This window comes from Xyrauchen texanus, chromosome 12 (genome assembly GCF_025860055.1).
Source record: "Xyrauchen texanus isolate HMW12.3.18 chromosome 12, RBS_HiC_50CHRs, whole genome shotgun sequence".
Taxonomy (NCBI): Eukaryota; Metazoa; Chordata; class Actinopteri; order Cypriniformes; family Catostomidae; genus Xyrauchen; species Xyrauchen texanus.
Genome location: NC_068287.1, coordinates 3,375,453 through 3,388,763, shown reverse-complemented (window position 1 = coordinate 3,388,763; position 13,311 = coordinate 3,375,453). Strand labels below are relative to the sequence as shown.

Genomic DNA, 13,311 nt, shown 5'->3' with positions numbered 1-13,311 from the left:
CCTCGAGAGAATTGGGATGGACCTCGTCGGGCCATTAGAGCGGTCAGCACGCGGACATCAGCCGTGTTAGTCCTAGTGGATTACGGCGACGCGATATCCGGAAGCAGTGCCTCTGAGCAACATCTCCGCGCGTAGTGTTGCAGGGGCACTCTTCAAGATAATCTCCGGTGGGGATTCGAAAGAAATCCTCACCGATCAAGGCACGACTTTTATGTCACGAACACTTCGCGAACTTTACGAGCTCTTGGGCATCAAATCGATTCAGCACTAGCGTTTACCACCCGCAGACAGATGGCCTAGTGGAGCGATTTAATAAAACGCTCAAGAACATGATTCAGTAAATTTGTACACGAGGACGCTAGAAATTGGGATAAGTGGCTAGACCCCTGTTATTTGCAGTACGAGAGGTCCCACAAGCCTCCCGCTTGAGGTTCTCCCGTTTGAGCTGCTGTACGGGCGATGCCCCGCAGTGTCCTTGGCGTCATCCATGGCGTGGGAGGAGGGACATTCTAATAGTAAAATGAAATTCAGTTCGTTCTCGATCTTAGAGCAAAACTCCACACACTGGGGCGATTAACACAGGAGAATTTGCTCCAAGCTCAAGAACGCCAACGCCGACTGTATGACAGGGGTGCTCGGCTACGGAATTTGCACCGGGAGATAAGGTACTCAGTATTACTCCCAACATCGAGCTCTAAATTACTCGCCAAGTGGCAAGGACCCTTTGAGGTCACCACGACGAGTTGGGGATCTCGATTATGAAGTTAAGCGTACCGATAGAGGGCGCGCGTCAAATTTATCACCTCAACCTCCTGAAATTATGGAGGGAGGAGGCGGCCTCTGTGGCGTTGGCCACGGTAGTTCCGAGAGGGCGGAGCTCGGGACGGAAGTAAACAAAACTACAATCTCAACACTCCGGTTACTTGTGGAGACCAACTCTCACCGCGGCAACCCACAGAGGTTTCTGAATTACAAAAGGAATTTCGCGGATGTGTTTTCCCTCTACCGGGCCGTACAAATATCATACAGCACCACATCGAGACCGAACGGGCGCGGTGGTGCGTTACCGCTTATCGCTTACCCGAACATAAAAAGAAAATAGTACGGGAAGAATTAGATGCGATGCTTGATATGGGCGTAATAGAGGAATCCCACAGTGATTGGTCCAGCCCGGTTGTTCTTGTTCCCAAGAGTGATGGGTCTGTTCGATTCTGTGTGGATTACAGAAAAGTCAACGCGGTGTCTAAATTTGACGCATACCCAATGCCCGGGTTGATGAACTGCTCGATCGGTTAGGTACTGCTTCGATTTTATTCGACCTTGGATTTAACAAAGGGTTATTGGCAGATCCCTTGACACCAATGTCCCGTGAGAAAACAGCCTTCACTACGCCGTTTGGGTTACACCAATTTGTGGCGCTTCCTTTCGGTTTGTTTGGGGCACCAGCCACGTTTCAGCGACTCATGGATCGGATCCTCAGACCGCGACACGCGTACGCCGCTGCCTATTTAGATGATATTATCATTTATAGCAATGATTGGCAGCGGCACATGCAACATCTGAGGGCCATCCTGAGATCGCTGCGGCGGCGGGCTCACGGCAAACCCTAAGAAGTCGTGGATTGGGCGTGTGGAGGTACAGTATCTGGGGTTCCACTTGGGTCATGGCCAGGTCGCCCCCAAATTGTTAAGACCACGGCGATTGCGACTTGCCCTAGACCTAAGACCAAAAAGGGGGTGAGGCAGTTTCTGGGGCTGGCTGGCTATTATAGAAGGTTTGTGCCTAATTATTCGGACGTCACCAGCCCGCTGACTGACCTCACTAAAAGGGGGCTCCAGATCCGGTCCAGTGGTCGGAGCAGTGCCAACAGGCGTTTATGCAGGTTAAAGCCGCACTTTGTGGGGGCAGCTTCTTCATGCACCTGACTTCTCTCTCCCTTTTTATTACAGACGGACGCTTCAGACAGAGGGCTGGGGGCGTACTCGCGAGGTGGTGGAGGGAGAGGAGCCCGGTGCTGTACATTAGCCGTAAGCTCTCCTTAAGGGAGACTAAGTACAGCACCATGGAGAAGGAGTGTTTGGCCATCAAGTGGGCGGTCCTCACCCTCCGTTACTACCTGCTGGGGCGGGCCTTCACCCTCTGTTCGGATCACGCCCCACTGCAGTGGCTCCATCGCATGAAGGATGCTAGCGCCCGGATCACCCGTTGGTATCTAGCTCTCCAGCCCTTTAAATTCAAGGTGGTCCACAGACCGGGGGTGCAGATGGCTGTCACCGACTTCCTCTCCAGAAATGGGGGAGTGGTAGGCAGGCCGGATGACGCCCGGCCTGAGTCGGGCGGTGGGGGTATGTGGCAGCGGGCGTGGTCAAGCGCCGTCGGAGAGAAAGCGGTAAGGGCTTACACCTGAGCTAAATTATGTCTAAACACCTGTCTCTAATTTCAGTGAGTACGAGGAGAGCGGCATAAAAAGGCAGCGAGAGGGCCCCAGAGGAGAGAGAGATGACATGCGAACCCAGTGTTTGGCATTGTGTTGTATTGTGTTTGTAAATAGTAAGATTGTACGGAACAAAAAGGGAATTAAAACCTTACCTTGTGGTGAAGACCTGTTTCCTGTCCTCCTTCCTTGGGAAGTGTTACAAAAAGGTTCTATTTTACACAAAAAAGTACACAAGAAATTTACACAAATTAGCGAAAAAATATGAGAAGATTTTCTAGGTTAGGATTGATATATAATGAGACATTATATAAGCAGTAATAAACTATATTTACTTGTAAGCTCGATTTTTTATGTTTGTAAATGTAGAATTTACTTAATATTTTCAAGTTCATGCTTGAAATGTGCAATCTTCATTAACTTATTCAACGTAGAATCTACGTAATCTTTTTTTGATATATTTACTTCACCACAAAATATATATTTTATTTCAGTCTACAGTATCAAGAAAAAGTATCTGAACCCTTTGGAATTAGCTGGGGGGTGGTATTAATTGGTCACAAAACGTGATCTCATCTTCCTCAAAGTCACAAGTATAGATAAACACAATGTGCTTAAGCTGTGGGTTAGAGCTACTTTGACTTATAAAAAGCACAAAAAACCATTCACAAGCAGCATTTGCTGACGTTGACCATGCCTCACAAAAAACGAGATTTCAGAACAACTACGATCAAGAATTGTTGCTTTACATAAAGCTGGAAAGGGTTACAAAGTTATCTCGAAGAGCACTGATATTTATCTGTCCACAGTTAGACAAACTGTCTATAAATGGAGATGATGTAGTACTGTGGCTACTCTCTCTAGAATTGGCCGTCCAGCCAAGATGACTCAAAGGACACAACACTATAGGCATACCTAAATGATTGGTTTACCTTATTAGTAACAGCCTATGTGTTTTGTAACTTTTTGCTTTAACCACAACAGTCATGATGTTAATGTTGCACAGTTTCCCACCTGTAGACTGTGGATATTTGCATTATATCTTTGTTTTGTTTTTTGTGCTGTACTCATGAGAGTCTGTAAAGAATCCTTAAAGGATGAAAATTATGTCATCATTTACTCACCCTTATGTTGTTCCAAACCTGTATGACTTTCTTTCTTCCATGACAGTGCCTTATTGCAGATGTTCATGCTGCTCCATTGGTTCCAGCATGTCTTACGACCAGTGTTGGGTGTAATTTGATTTTCAGACAGAAAGTAATTTAACATTACAATTTAAATGTTTGGAATATTTGTATTTCATAATTCAGTTCAGTGAATTACATTACATGAGGTACACAAGTAACTATGTAAAATAATATTATTTCTGTAGAATACATTTAAAATATGAATTATGTTTATATGTGCATCTGTTTGTGTTTCTGTGGCAGCTGAAAGGACAACAGCAGTGAGCAAGGCAGAAAAATAGCCATTATTTTGAATTTTTTGAGTGGAAAATTTACTTTTTTCAGATTTTTTTTTTTATGTAACTTTAAAGTAATCAATAATATGATTACTTTTGCAATGAAGTAATAAGTAAAGTAATCTTATTACAATTTTTTGAAGTAATTAGTAATTTTTAGTAACTTACCTAACACTGCAAAAATGTTAGAATATACAGAAGCTTGAATGAGATTTGAGAGTTTCAGTGGAGGGGAAGAATTTCATGAAATATAAATGTACATTTCAGTCTGTTTCTCACTAAAAGTTTTGTATGGATTTAAAAGACTTGGAATATAGTGCTTGAGTTGTATGGACTACTTATATAATATTATTTGGGATTTTCTTATCATTCTTGACAGCCCCTGGTACTGTATGCATTTATTGTATGGAAATGAACAGCTCAGACATTCTGCCTAACATCTCCTTTTGTGTTCTATGGAAATTCATACAGGTTTGGAACAACATAAGAGCAAATGAGTAAATGATGGCATAATATTAATGTTTGGTTAAACTATCCCTTTAAGTTTGTGTATGCTCAGACGGTGCCGTGCTATCTTTTTCTTCAACACCAGGAACCAATAAACCCAAGGCAGTTTGGATACATGAGAACGTCCATTGCTTTTAAAACCATGTTTACAAAAATGCAGTCTTCCTCTCCAAGCAACATAATCCAGATTCCTGTGGAGCAAGCCTTACAAACCTCCACTAAACACATATGCGCACACACTGCAAAAATATAGAGAAATGCCTGTTGGTCTTGTTCTTATTACAGAACCAATCATTGGTTCCCGTTTTAAAGAAATTAATAAAGACATATCGTATTATCCCTATGCATTTTTTGTTTATTTGCTTACTGTTTCAAAAATGTGCATATGTTTTTCTCCTCTCTGGTTGTACGATGTGCACTGTGATTGGCTCACCTTCAAAATGAGATTTAATGAAGTCTGGTTAAACGCTGCATGCTTGTGCTTCCAAATACAGTAATGTGTTAGTGTGCACACTTCAAAGGGCGTCCACTCACACCAGCAGTGACTGCAGCGCCTGATAGAAGCTCAAAGGCCCTTCGGCTGTAAGATGCCTTTGGCAAGTTCAGGTACAGTGACACACACACACACACACACTGCAGCACAAACACACATTTATAGTTTCTCTCACTGTGTGTTTTTCTGTACTTTATTAAGTATATCATCACAGATCCGTAATGCAGCCATTGTTTAAAGATGCATCTGTTCCTAGATCAGTGTTAAAAGTGTTCCAAAGATGAAACTCATCTACTCGCCCTTATGTCTTTTCCAAACCCATATGACCTTCTTTCTTCTGTGTAACCTAAAAGGATACCTTGACCAGAATATTCATGCTGCTCTTGCCATTTAACTCAGGTATACGGTGACCTGGCGCTGTGAAGCACCTCAAAATAGTTATTTTGTGATATACTAGAACCAAGGGCATAGATTTGGCTTGAACATTGGGGTTTGCTACATGAAGCATTTACCCATGATTCCATTGATCATGGTATAAACAATGGAGTGGTTTTAAAACAAGCATGTAACCCCCTGATTGAACTCTTCTGAATCATACAATAGCTTTCCCAAAATTTAAGTCATAATTGGCTGATAATCATCCTCTTCTCTCTTTGTGATTTCGCCAACCCACCTACAACTACACTTAGCGCATGAAAATTCCAAAACTTCATGGCTATTCCCACAGACTGTGCACATTACATATCACATAGAACTGCGCTTAAGAAATAGAGGTTTTAAAATTGGGCCCTTGATGTCTAAGTCAATCAGGATGTGATATGATCATATTATTCATTCACTCAACATTCTCCATTGACAACACAAGCAGTAGAAACAGAAGAAAGTTAGTGACTGAAAGCAGGAGAGAGGGAGGGGCCAGGATGTGTACAGGTTAGGTGTGTGTGTGTGTGTGTGTGTGTGTGTGTGTGTGTGTGTGTGTGTGTGTGTGTGTGTGTGTGTGTGTGTGTGTGTGTGTGTGTGTGTGTGTTATGTTAGCAATGGCTGAGGTGTTCGAAACCCTGGGTAAACCTAATCCAGGTCATACTTCACCCTGGAATAGTAATTAATCCTACATATACAGGTTTCATAAATTAAAGGATTAGTTCACCCAAAAATGAAAATTCAGTCATTCTTTCCTCACCACTGTGTTGTTATAACCCTATATGACTTTCTTGGAAATGTTTCCACACAAATCTGCTCTGTATGTCTTACGTCTTTCAAAACATACTACAAAAAAATGCTACATGTAAAACTCTTCATCTTCTCTTCATAAATCCAGATAAAGGAACAGTTCACAAAAAAAAATAGATCATTTACTCACCCTCATGGCGTCACAAACTCATATTTCCTTTCATTTGGAGAAACAAAATAACATATTTTGAAGGCTGTCTCAGCAATTTTTAGAAGTAATCCATATGACTCGAATGGTTTAATCCATGTATTCTGAAGCCATCTGATGATTTTGATTGAGAAGCAGAACAAAATGTAAGTTGTTATTCACTTATCCACCTGATTTACACAGTTCAGACTTCAAGATGGTGATTCTTTGACGCTGCTCGCGGTACTCAATCCTGGTATCATTATGTATCAATAAGATGTTGCTTTTTCATTTACTAGTATTTACTATCAACCAGTTTAACTTGCGTCTACATTTTCAAAATAGCCCAACTGGGTGTGAAAACCATCAACCTGGCAAAATTGTGTCTGGTTCCATGTACCGCACATGCGTCAGGCTGCAGAAAAGGTCTGAACGAGCTTCTCCCGTGAACAAGCCAAGGAGACTACAGATATCAAGATTAGTGAATATAGTGAAATGTGGTCTGTTTCTCACCCAACGTGATTGTACTGCTTCAGAAGACATGGATTAAACCACATGAGTCATATAGATTAGCTTTTTGCTGTCCTGTTTAGAACTTGAAACCCCATTTCTTTGGACCCCGTTGACTTACATTGTATGGACAAAAATAGCTGGGACATCCTTCAAAATAGGTTATTTCATGTTCTGCAGAAGAAAGAAAGTCAAACGAGTTTGGGACGACATGAGGGTGAGTAAATAATTAACAGCGTGTAAAGGTCCTGTGTCTGTTGCTAATCAACTCTCTGTAACATTCTAACACCACATCGTTTCACACTGTAATCCTCAGGCACCACAATTCGGGTTAACACTAAAAAGTCTCTGGAGCAGTGTTTCCTAGCCCAGGGTTAAATTATTTCATTAAAAATAAATGCCAAAAAGATTGGAAAGAAGCTTTTATGTCTTTCTCTTAGAGGTTTCCTACAGTAGATACCGTGGTAAACAGCTGCTGCTAGCACTCACAGTGCTATTGATGTTGATAGAACAATGGGTTCACACCAACTAACAGGAATGTGATTTTTAAGGATTAATCCGGAATTCAAATTTTTCTGACCTAAAAATATGACCTCGATATGCTGTGCATTATCTGTAAGAACGCTTGAGATGGAGGTTATTTAATTTCACCATCAGCGCTTTTTTCAGGTAAATCAGGTTTATTCTAAATGCCACAGTTGCTGACAGGTTAAAAATTGCTATAGTTAAGAGGCAATTTGGATGTTACGTGGTATTTGCAGTGAAAATGAGAAATTTAACTTCACATATAAAGTACTCAGTGCCAGTACAGTATATCGAACCATTTGTATGTATAATCATAAACCTCTGCAGACAAGCCCAGACATTAGAAAAGGTTTTTTTTTCTCCCCAATTAGATCGGGAAATTAACATGTGTTATGGTGATAAAAATGGAGATGAGTTTTTGGGTGACCACATAATCTGTAAAAACCCCAAATACATTTTATACTTAAGATTTATTCATTGTACGGTGAGACAATTGTAAAATGGCACAAACAGTACAAAAAACCTGTAGACTTTGACTTCTATGACATTGTGGCCAGCAAGGCAGCATTATGGATTGAATTAAGATTGAAATCGCAATATGGCTTTGCACGATTAGTAAACCACAAAAGGCTGCCTTTTTAAACAGTCTGCACTGAATGTTTATCATAGAAAAATTCAAATCACAAAGCTTGTCAAATAATATTAGAATATTAGAATAATTCCTGAATATTGGCTATAGATTTCATAACTTCGGTTTGGGTGGTTTAGTGCTGATCAGGAGCTATATTTCTCAAAAATTTATTAAATAAAATTTGTAATAAACTAAACATTTTGTCTGCAATCTAAGACATGTAGCATAAACACAACCTTGTGTGTGTGTGTGTGTGTGTGTGTGTGTGTGTGTGTGTGTGTTTATCTTTGCAGATCACATGCCCGCATTAATTAAACTAAGTGTGCAAACAGCAATTATGATATTTTATCTAATGCAGTAACATTCAAATATTTTCAAGTGTGATTTAAGTGATGTAACTAGATATATATTGGATGCTTTAATACACATTCTGATTAGTCTTCCTCACTGAAATGTACAGCAGGTTCTTTTTGTGTCATAGATAGTGGTGTGATATTGTTCTCTCTGTGATGTTAGGTTTTGTTGTGGTGTGAGACCTGCTGGCTCTGTGCCCGGAGCAGCAGTCACATGCATGCCAACACAGAGGTCACGGCAGAGTGTCTCATATACACTTCCTGCCAGCCATCCGGTGTCATGTGTCCTCTCTTTCTCTCTCCCTCTCTAACGCTTTTCTCTCTTTCATTACAGATCAACAGGAGACTGAAGCATCTTGAGAAACTGGCCAAGTCTGCACAGGTAAACACATGACTGATTGAACCTCAAGCTCAAAAAACAAACAAGGCAGACAGACAGACAGACAGAACAAAAGAAAGAAAGAAGCCCAGATGTCAGGAACACAGATACCAGTTCTTTCTAGGCAGCACCGCCCAACAGTAGAGCACATGATGTAGTTTACTTACCTTGGCCTGATTTTCACAGCATCAGGGAGTTTCAGTAAGGCAGTGAATGCACTTAAAGAAAAAGCTTGAACAGCTCTATACGCTATAAAAAAAAAAAGTTCAATAATATTGAATTACCAATTCCAATCCGGTGTAAGATCTTTGATAGTGTCATACAGCCCATAGCGGGTATGGGGTCCACTCAGTAGTCAGAACAACACTAGATGGGACAAACATCCAACAGAAGCACTAAACATAGAATTCAGCAAATTAATTGTGGAATTACAAAGGAAACCCCCCAGTAGTGCATGTAGAGCAGAATTAGGACAATTCCCATTGATTGTTAACATCCAAAGAGATATCTAAAGTTTTGGATGTATTTAATATCAAGTCACACAAAATCACTACATTTTAAAGCACTACAAACCCAAGAACTGAACCCTGAAAAAAGTCCCTTCAGTCAGCTGGTTCTGAGACTCACTAACCCAATTAACACTACTAACACTAACTACAGGCTCTGTGAGCATAGTCTAGCCATCGAGAGAGGCAGACACAGAAAAACATGGTTACCCAGAGAAGAGCATGTGCTCACTGTACGACAGGTGAGGTCAAGACAGAGGTGCACTTTCTCCTTCACTGACCAAAATGTAAAGAAACAAGGGACATTTATGTGGATACAGCCATGCTAATAAAGTGCGATACAATGTCACCCGGGACGGAGAGGTGCGACGATCTTGGTGTGCGCACATGTTAAGTTTGTACATTTGTACAGAGATGATTTCACCTGTAAAGAAATTAATTGTGCCAAAAAATGACCCAAAAAAATGACTAAAACAGCAATTGCGAGTTTAACATGACAGTGGTCATGTGTTTCTTTATTTTTTTTCTGTCTCTTTCTCAACCACAATCTTTGTATGTTTCTACAGTCCTACAGCACCTCTTAAATAAGATACAATATTGTTGAAATAAAACAAACAATTGTGTTACATAATATACTTCTGTTAATCAACCAAGCTGACACAATTCTCTAATGTACTTTTCCAAAAGAGAAGGTTGACTGTAGGTAGACTCATGTTAATTCTCTGAAAGATTGTATGTTAATGTGGGTATGACGTATTGATAGATTATTGGTCTTCTAGATCCACAGGTCTAGAAGATCTAGACCAGGGGAGCTGGGGAGGAGGAGAGTTTCAGAGAAAACTCTCACAGTGCGCTGCAGTGAAACTGGCTTACTTGCAAACAGAGCAAATGATTAGGCAAAGAAAGAGTACGTAAATACACGTTAAAGGACCTATCAGTTTACACGATGTAAGCCGATTGGTTTGACATATCACATGTGAGCGAGCTGATTGACTAACAGATAAGAAGTTCAAATAACCACTAGAGATTCATGCCAACACTTAGTCATTTTAACTACTTTAATATAATGAGTAACTTTCAAAGTAGCTTCACCAAGACTGCCTTCATACAGTAACTCTTAGCTGAGGTGTTGGACACATGCATTTTATATTACGCATTTTCATCCACTACCTGTGATATCGCACTCAGTAGTGTGTGTTCTTAGGGGTGCTGGTGCTCTCCTCTATACTACATTATGTTTGTGATAGAGGGCATGTGTTGTACATTAGATTTAATCTGCTCACACTAAACGCCATTAAACTTGCTTCAAGTTCTCAAGAATAACCTTCATTCTTCTCTGTGAGATTACACATGCATTGCTGAAATCCTCAAACTCTCTCTCAGTGTGAGCTTGTGCCCCTCAAACACCATATCCATCCCATCATAATTGCACTTCATTACTTTACATCCAACTCAAATGCTCACACTTTCTTTATCGCCCCTTTTCCAGTTCTCCCCACAAACAGAGTGCTGAATTTCAGGTTGACATGCAGATGTTTTGTGAAAACACTGGCCTATTGAATTACACAGTGCTCGACATCAAAAGAGAGTGTGAGTGTGAGAAAAGAGTTCACAGGCGTTTTCCCGTCTCTAAATAACCTCCGAGAGGGCCATTGATGATTCATTCCTTTTCAAAAGGAATGATTGGCATACGCTGGATAAACATGTTTTTTCCATTGTGTTTCCCACTCATGTTTGGTGGGAACACGTCTTTGTTTAATGCTTATTAAATTCCCCTCCTCCACATTACACAACGAAGGGCTTTGTTTACTTTCTCCTGATGATAGCATTCTCTGTAAAGCGATAATTCAAAAAGAAAAAATAATTTTGTCATTATCTTCTCGCCTTCATAGCATTTTTATTTAGCTGTTCCTCTAATATTTGCCTGAAAATGTGCAAGCATGGAAGAATACAGTTGCTGTCATCCCATGAGGCATTGCAAGGTTGTGTGCACTTACAGTAATGCCCTTTGATCCTCTGAAGTGCGTAGTAACCTATAACATCAAAGGTCATTGCTCTAGTTTGCCCACAGCTGTGGAATTGCATTTGTAATGCTGCAATTAAAGCCATACTATTTGTCTAGAGGGAGCGATCCCTCAAATCAAGTGGCTTGTTGATGACAATGGTTGCTAATACCAAGTTATCACTATTTTATTCTTGTAATAACTGCAGTAATAATGGTATGGTTCTAAAAAAGTTTTGGTTCAGGATCCATATTTTACTCTGGACCTTAAGAGGTGCACAGTACCAAACATGTAAATCATATTTAATGTAGATTGCATTGTATTTTCATTTACCTTGCTTCCAGCCTGTCCATGTTGGCATCCGCCTGAAGGCCTTTTGCCTATTTGCACATGAAATGGAGGAACAAATGGGTGTGATGACATTTAGAACAAAATCTGTCCAAAAATAATGTTTTTGAGTTTGTTTCGGTGGTTCATTACAGCTTGCTTGGGCAAACTTTTAGGAACATTTCTTAACGGCCATTGAACATCTTACTGCAATTGGTCCTTATTGGTAGGTGTGACCTGGAGCTCCACCTACTTTCATGCTGACAGCTCATTCCAGTTCTGTCAGTTAAGATCAGTCAACATGAACACACCAGCATCTAGACTTATTAGAGACCTGGTGCTAATTTACACCTACATCTGTACGGTCATTCATGTAGACATTTTCCAAGAACATGTCATGTGATACATTTTTTGTGTAATTAGTCTACAAAAGGAATCAAATCTAATCAAATACTCTTAAGTGCCCTTTTATTCATGTGACATCTGCAGCCGAAAGCCATTCATACATCTGCCCAGAGTAAGATATGCCTCTCTTGTCAAAACTATTTTGGCTGTATTCTGCCCATTAACACTCTTTACACACCAATCTTTGCAATTACAAAGTGTAATCTCTGCGCATTAGTATTATTAATTTAGAATGTAAACCAGACAAATTACACAATATCTACTGCATAAATATTACTGTAAATCGTCATCGAGTAGTTAAGAAGAATGTTTTACTGATCTAGTGTGAATTCTATGAATGAGTCATGAAGTCATCGATAGCACATTTCAGTGTCACATTAGTTGATGTTTCACATGTAGGCTTGAGCGTCCTCATATTTAAATGTACCTCTCGCAAACAGTTTGTCATTGCTTAGCTATTTTTAACTTCTTTTTACCTCTCAATGAAGAACAATGAAGATCTTCTCTGAAAGTGTGATGGGGCCTTAATTTGGATAGAATTTGTGCCAAAATACTGTAGAGTTTGATTGGATGTTAACAACTAAAGATATGAAAAGCGTTTTCACCTCTTTTAAAAGTTATTTTTGCTATCCTAAATCTATTACTACATGTAGGTCGGCATGATTTGATTTTTTTTATATTGCGATTGCGAAAAAACTAGTAAGTGATTCCTTTTTTTTTTAAATGTTTTGCCCGTGTTCTACAGCCAATAAAAAGACTTAGGCTACTCTTCACACTTGAGTCTTCTTAAAAAGAACCCAAAAAGTTGAGCGTTTATTTTAGTTTCTGTGTGTAGCTGAATTCACAACAGCTCCTCTGTCTGTCCACAAATACCCGGTGCCTTGGGGTGTATTATTTGCATCTGTAAATTAACTTGTAGCAACCAAACATGTTTGGAATTGCACAAAAGTGAAAAAATGGAATCATAAGTGCTTTAATAATAATAAAAGTTCATATCGTGATTACAATTATAGTCTGATTCATTGTACAGCCCTAATTAAATGGTTAGTTGAATTAAATGTTTGCATTTACCACTGTTTTGATGTTTTTCCATCAAGTCCTAATGGTTTCATCCCCTAATGTTTTAGGGTTGTGACCCACCAATTGACATCAACTTGTGTAAACCAAGATTAATTGTGATAACTTTTGTAAGGGTTGACTTGTCATTCCCAATGACTCACCAAATCAGATTTTTATATTATTTTCCCCAGTCTACAGCCTTTGGTAAATAAGTCATTCATCACAGAGCCATAACCATCAGAATGACAGTTCAACCCCTCACGGCTCTGATGTTACACCCAAGCTCAAAGAGACGCTTCAGAATTAAAGAAGACGTGCTGAAACCATTACTGCCAAAGTGCCCAAATATGAAGTGCATGA

At 40.0% G+C, this 13,311-nt stretch overlaps 1 pseudogene; it reads left to right on the top strand.

Annotated features, from left to right (window-relative positions):
* Positions 1-13,311, top strand: part of LOC127652970 (centrosomal protein of 112 kDa-like) — a 288,819-nt pseudogene that overhangs the window by 218,165 nt on the left and 57,343 nt on the right.